The 7500-nt window shown below is 38.8% G+C and overlaps 1 long non-coding RNA gene across 1 annotated transcript in view; it reads left to right on the top strand.

The window, feature by feature from the left end:
* Positions 1-1924: 1924 nt before the first annotated feature.
* Positions 1925-7500, top strand: part of LOC138956117 (uncharacterized) — a 12597-nt gene continuing 7021 nt past the window's right edge. The window contains exon 1 of the long non-coding RNA XR_011452508.1: positions 1925-2029. This is a non-coding gene — a long non-coding RNA (uncharacterized lncRNA). The remainder of the gene's footprint in view (positions 2030-7500) is intronic.

Here is a 7500-nt window from a genome sequence, read left to right as displayed (position 1 = left end):
CAAAAAGACTGCGCGACCGCACGCGACTATACAAACAAACAAAATAAAATACAGCAGGTATGACGTTTGCATGAATCCATGATTACGTCTACATGAACAACAGTGATAAAAGTGCGCATCTCTTCCCAGCCGTGCAGCGCTTTGAAAGTTGGAAGCATTAAAATTTAAACGGGTAAAAAGCCATCGTGAAGATACGAAAAAAAGTATGACGTCTAAAATACTTAATGATTCAAACGCATAGTATAACATATGTAATTGACAACAGAAAATATATACATGGTTCACACACACAATCGAGTGCACACATCCATCCATGCTTATTTAAAGTCATGTACACACACACACACGGCATCAAGCAACACACAATTAAATGACACATATGGAATATGGAAAACGTATAATGGACATGAACATGGCAAGTAATTTACACCGTTACCTACTATAAAATTGATGATATATATATACCACTCACTTGCTATTCGCCTAAAAGCTTGCGGTGTGCTGTGACACATATAAGAAACCAGAAGAAAAAAGGACTTTACTTTGGCGAAAAGAGCATATGCTGCTTATTTTTGTACATAACTGCTATAACTGTATTTTTTCCGAACACTTACATGTAAAAAACATAGAGATATATCTTACCATTTCACTAAGACAGCCAAAATAACGGTCAAATTAAGGGGAGATCATGATGACGTACATGTCTATGGTTGCACCGGGGGAAAATATTTAGTCGCTGGAACCTATAAGGTTATACGGCGACTTATCAGGTGATAATGTTTCGAACTTATCTTTTAAAAATTAAGTAAACAAATCTATGGAATATTTTGGAGTTCCATTAACAGATAAACAGATCTATCTATCTTCTTATTATTTTAGGTTCGTCTGGGGTAGAGAAATAAAACACACAGCTAGGTTCGTCTGAGGTGCGGTCGCGTAGTGTTTAATGTAGTGTTTAGAAGAAGAACCAATCACAGATCTCTTTCGGCGAGGTCAAAGTTCAGGTCAAAGTTCACTGTTGTCTGCTCAAATTTGCGAGACAAACCTCTTGAAACTTTGTTCGTGGACAAAATTGGAAGTCGGGACCTAGCGGAATCGATTTCCTGGGTCACGTTGGCATAGTAACCGAAGGAGAAGGCACAAATCCGCGCGGTTTGGTCACAGGAATCGAAAAACCACCGAAAACCCTACCAGTATTATATAGTAGATAAGATATGGAACTGTTGACTGCATGCTTTAACTGTTTTAATTTGATCCAGCTTTTAAACGGTTAAGCTGTGTGTGATCGAGTCAGGACATTTTACTAATATTGTGTCACAGCTGGCCTCTAAGCTGTAACATAAACCTAGTCCCATGAGATATACAATCACTGCTTGACCTGCCGCGGCTTGAGGGAATGTCCGCTGTCTGATACGCATTTCAAAAGCTTCAAAGCGCTTGAAACGCAAAGTGATGATGATCTCTTAACCTGTGCTTGGCACCCTGACTTGTACGCATGCACACAAAACAAGCTCTGCTAGGATTTATCTCAGAATATGATGTGTGTGTGTGTGTGTGTGTGTGTGTGTGTGTGTGTGTGTGTGTTTGTTTGTGCGTGCGGGTGTGTGTGTGAGTGTGAGTGTGTGTGTGTGTCTATATGTGTACGTGTGTACGCGCGCGCGCGCGTGTGTGTGTGTAGGTGTGTGTGTGTGTGTGTGTGTGTGTGTGTGTGTGTGTGTGTGCGCGTGTGTGTGTGATCACAACCATACGGCCAGATCAACCTGTTTTAAAGCTGACTGTGAAGGGACGTTAACTTCGCATAGATCACAGAACTGTCATCTCGATAGCGGGCATGAAAACACCGATTAATCTTAGGGCTTTCACCTGTTAATGATTATTCGTTGTCGCTAGTCCACATTAAATGTAAGATATCACTAATTCCAAGTTGGTCCTTACGTTGTTTTGAGTAGTATATATATGCTGCTTACAACTGACTGTCCATAGTGCAAGCTACAGGTAGTAGCTGTTGTCTCTTGACCATCCAGACGTGGTAAGTAGGCTGTGTGTGCAAGGAATTCTAAACAAATAATGTTTTCATTGTTGTCATTTGCCTGAAAAGTTCAGTAAATTTGTAAACTTATACATTGTTTTACTCGGGAATTTAAAACAATACTGAACATTCTAGGACATTTCTGAATTTTCTCAATGTTTCATATCAGTTTTTGATGCATTTACTGATAAGAAAAAACATGTATAGTACATTTGTCAATTTCTGAATTTTGCATGCTGATTTTTGTGAATTTACCAAACCAAAAAAGGGTTCTAGTTCATTTGTAAAATTCATCATATTTCTGAAAAGTTATCTTTTCTGATTTGTGCATTTTAATGTTTGATTAATGTACTGAACAGGAAGATTGGTGATAGTAACATGATAGTAACATGATAGTAACATGATAGTAACATGGGGGGCCCGGTAGCTCAGTTGGTAGAGCACTGGACTTGTGATCGAAAGGTCGCAGGTTCGAATTCGGGCCGGGACGGACACGGGTCAACTTTATGTGCAGACCCAGAGACGGAAGCCATGTCCTACCCCCGTGTCATCACAATGGCACGTAAAAGACCTTGGTCATTCTGCCATAAGTGCAGGTGGCTGAATACACCTAAACACGCAGACACCTGGGTAGCGCGACTCCGTTGCTGCTAGCTTTCCACTGGGAGGAAGCGACCCGAATTTCCCAGCGATGGGACAATAAAGTAATGAAATGAAATGAAATGATAGTAACATGATAGTAACATGATAGTAACATGATAGTAACATGTCCATGTTTTTAGATTTTTCATGCTAGCCTTTGATGATGAAACATAAGAAAATAAAAACGGGTTTAAAAAAATGTGGCAAATTCTTCAGATTCATGGGATGGTTAGTTGTTTTTGTTTTTACGTATCATTTCTACAATGTGTTCGCCCTGTTAGATTATCTTGCCTTCTCGGCTAAGCCATCGAAGTGACGTCACACTTGACACAGTATGGTATAGGCTTCCGGCTTTAGCCCTCTTTTTATCTGAGGGCTGAATCACCGCATTCCACTTTGGATACTTTCTCAGGTCTTTCTGCACGCTTTTCTAAGCGGCAATTTAGGCTGAGCCAATTTCGCACAAAGGGCAGAGGGGTGGTGCAACTTACCTTTCCCTCAGCGGTTACCCAACTTTAGGTTTCTAGCACTTGAATTACTAGTTGAAGAAACCTTGGTTTTATAGAGGCATTATCTATCTATAGGCCAGTTCTCTTACCTTGAGGCGAGGATATTCTCTCAAGGCTTCTGAACTAACTCCATGTAATGACTCTAGCGTTACGGTCATCGGGAAAATGAAAATGTTAAAGACGCTCACGCACCCCTCTCTCGGGACGGGGAGCGATAGGAGCATAGTTTGAGAGCGGATCAGGTTACTGATACCCTCACGTGTCTTTCCCAATTGCGGGCTGGGTTAACATAGAACTAGCACGCAATCAGGTTTTCAATACTCCCGACTTTTCACTCCTGATTTTGCAAAAGGGAAAGTTTACCCTCATCTTTGCAGCCTCGGCATATTTTTGTTTGTTTGTTTATTTGTTGCTTAACGTCCAGCCGACTACGCAGAGCCATATCAGGACGAGGAAGGGGGGATGAAGGGGGCCACTTGTCAAGCGATTCCTGTTTACAAATGCACTAACCCATTACTTGTGTCCCAGCAGGCTTTAGTAAAACTAAATTAATACCTACTGGAAGATTACCAGTTTCCAGTATGTTAAAATAGGCTTAACCTATCTACTGCTGGACTTACATCAGAACACTAACAGATTAAACTATACATGAATCGCGAGACAAGCGGCAAGAGAAGAGATTTTTGGAAAAAATACAGGTGAATGAGCAAGAAGGCAGAAAAAAGAAAAGAATTCATGAAGAAAAAGAGAGCATGACAGGAAAGAGGAACCAAAAATCTACCTAACAGCAAACTAGAAAGCTCCTGCGGTTCCAAAAACAGGAGGGGCCTTTAATTTCATAACCGCAGTGCCCCACTGCGGGAAGCCTCGGCATAGTCTTTATCGTTTTTCAGCAAAAGGCCGCAACACGGTTTCGTTCCGACCACCGAGGTTAAGCGGCATCGGTCTTGGTTACTACCGGGATGGGTGACCGTTTTGAATACGGGCCTGTCAGGCATTCTTTCTAACTTTCAAGCTGCGGCCTTACGGCTTCAGCTATCAAGTCAAGTCAAGTCAAGTCAATATTTATTTCAAAAACCCCTAGGGTTACATGAATAAAATAAAAATTGCAATAAACACGACAAAAAAAGATATATGTATTAATGAGACACAACACTTCTAATTAACCGAAAATGAATCAAGCTTAATTCATAACAGAATAATTGTCATCATATTTTTTTTTTACAGGAATGTATATGTTTCTGTGTTTGTTTTTGTTTTAATAAAAAAAACCACGTGATCAAATAATCAGAACTCTTTCAAAATACTCTTAATAAAATATATTAAATTCAATAACTTTCGTTTCTTTGTTAATTCAAATACATTTTTAAATTTGACTGCATTTGAATTTCTACGAAAATACAATGGTAAAAACCTTTTCCTCACATTTTCAAAAAAATGACACTGAAATATATAATGAAATTCATCCCCGAGTTCTCCAGACTGGCATTTAACACATATTCTTTCGTTATGTGGTATATTTAACATTCGGCCTTTCTGTATTGGTAATTTATGATTTAATGTTCTAAAACGTAAAAAAGAGAGTGCTAGGTTATTGGGTAAAATGTTTAAATAATTTTCAAATATAAATGTATCTTTAAACAATCTATAATTCAAACAAGTTTCTTTTTCATTTAATTCTGAAAACCACGATTGTATATATTGATCTTTTAGGCATTGCAACGTTTTCAATTTAAACCATTTTTCAGAACATCGTAAATTAAACTGGTCATGCCCAAAACCACTAAGACCAAGAGCATTTAAAGTTGTTTCAACATGTTTTAAATAGGGTGCTTCATATATGTTATTTGCATAGAGGCGATGCAAAAAACGGTACAATACATTTGAAAACGTATTACTATTATTACAATCCACCAATTTGAACCAAAAACTAAATATTCTACTTTTTACGAGGACATCTAGTGGAAATTTGCCTAATTCGCCTAATACCATACACGTTGGGGTCGACTTTCTCAATTTCAAAATAATCTTATAAAAACGTAGCTGCAATTTTGTTGCTAAATTTACCGAATTTGGTCCCCATACTTCACAGCCATATAACATAATCGGTGCAACTATTCTATCAAACAATTCAATTATTTGTATATCTATGGACAACGACAATTTTCTACACTTCTTTAACAAGCTAAACATTGCTCGAGAGGCCTTATCATATAACAACTTTTGTGATTTATTAAACTTATTATTATCATTAAAAAATAGACCCAAATATTGAAAACCGAACACCACCTCAACTAATTCATCTTTGTATTTGAATACTGGCAAATTTCGTATTTTACCTCTTGAAAAAACAACTATTTTCGTTTTTTTGGCGTTCACCCGCAAACTCCACAGATCGCAGTATTCGGAAAACACATTAAGCGAGTCTTGTAATGCTTCTGGGGATTCTGCTAAAATGGTTGTATCATCTGCATATAATAAAATAAACATTTTAAACATCAGCTCAGCGTCATCCGGCTGTAAGTCCAACATAGCAACCTCTCTTTCAATAGTAGGGAGGTGTTCAGTTATATCAAACATATAAGCTTGTAAGTCATTTCAATACACAGCAACCAATGCAGGTGACAAGTTTTCCCCTTGATGTACACCGGTAAAACATTGAAAGAAATCTGACTTTTGGTTACCTACCAAAACACATAACTTGGCCTTACTATACAAATTTTGAATAATATTTAGCATTCGCCCATTTATTCCAGCGTCAAACATCTTCTTCCATAGAAAAGCTCTTTTCACATAATCAAATGCTTTTTCATAGTCAATAAAAAGACAACATAACCCTTTTTCTCTTTGATAGAAAGTAATCAATAATACTATGTAAAGTAAAAATGTGGTCGAGGGTTGAATGACCTGCTCGAAAACCAGCTTGTTCTTCACCAATGACTGAATACTCATCAAAATAATCAGTAAGCCTATTATTCAGAACACTGGTAAATAACTTTCCAAAGCAGCTCGTCAGGGTTATACCTCTGTAATTTGCTTTCTTTTCTTTCTTTATTTGGTGTTTAACGTCGTTTTCAACCACGAAGGTTATATCGCGACGAGGGAAAGGGGGGAGATGGGATAGGGGAAAGGGGGGGAGATGGGATAGAGCCACTTGTTAAGTGTTTCTTGTTCACAAAAGCACCAATCAAAAAACCGCCCCAGGGGCCCGCAACGCAGCACAACACATGACCTTACTGGGAGAATGCAAGTTTCCAGTACAAAGGACTAAACATTTCTTACATACTGCTTGACTAAAATCTTTACAAACATTGACTATATTCTATACAAGAACCACTTAACAAGGGTTAAAGGAGAAACAGAATCCGTTAGTCCCCTCATACGACATGCGGGGTGCAGAGAAATAAGGATGTGGAAAAGAAGACTTTTGGTAAGTGAAATAAAGGTGATGGATCCAGTCAGGTAGAAATAAGACAACAAGAAAAGAATTGGAAAACTGCAGGGAATAGTAGGGAGAGTTTTCTTGGAAGGAAATATAGGTGACAGGACTGGTAAGGCCAAAATAAGACAAAAGAAGAGAAGAAACATTACCGTTAGTCGCCTCTTACGACATGCTGGGTAGCATCGGGTAAATTCTTTCTAGTCCCAACCAATATGGGACTCCCCCTAACCCGCGGGGGGTTGTAATTTGCTGGGTCTTCAGCATCTCCCTTTTTCTTATACAAGAGGGGGAAAAAGTCCAACAGACCATTCGTCGGGCATGTGTCCAGAACAAAGAATTACATTAAACAGCTTTGTATATACTTTAATCAACTTCCCAGCAGAAGCTTTCAAAAACTCATTTATAATTTGATCATTTCCACAGGCTTTATTATTCTTTAGCTTTTCAACTGCTTTTAAAACTTCATCTTCTGTTATCATACTGCCGTTTACTCACACTCTAATGCAGCAGTACTTCGCTCCCGCGAGGGCTTCATTTCCGGTTAACAGAAGTTCGCCCTCTTTATTTCAAGCCAGCGTGTAGGGAAATGGGTACTTAGCTCTGTCCAGACTGTGCGAGATAGAACATGGGCCTACTTCTAGGCCTTATGTGAATTAGGCTATGCTTCTCCCTAATCTTGTCAGTGTGACTTGTTTAGCTCGCATTATAAGATGACAGGTCTCCTTTCACAGAGAGACCGTATACTGGATAGGGTTCAATACAAAAGATCACAGCAAGACAAGTCTGAGTCTTTTGGTATCGGAGTTTCTATGCTCCACAGGTTTTGAACCGCTGCATTCTGCTAGCCTTCATAGACATTACGTAAAACGTTCTCCCTT

Source organism: Littorina saxatilis, unplaced genomic scaffold (genome assembly GCF_037325665.1).
Source record: "Littorina saxatilis isolate snail1 unplaced genomic scaffold, US_GU_Lsax_2.0 scaffold_857, whole genome shotgun sequence".
Classification (NCBI taxonomy): domain Eukaryota; kingdom Metazoa; phylum Mollusca; class Gastropoda; order Littorinimorpha; family Littorinidae; genus Littorina; species Littorina saxatilis.
Note: the sequence above shows the minus strand (reverse complement) of the source record. Positions and strands in the feature narration are given on the sequence as shown.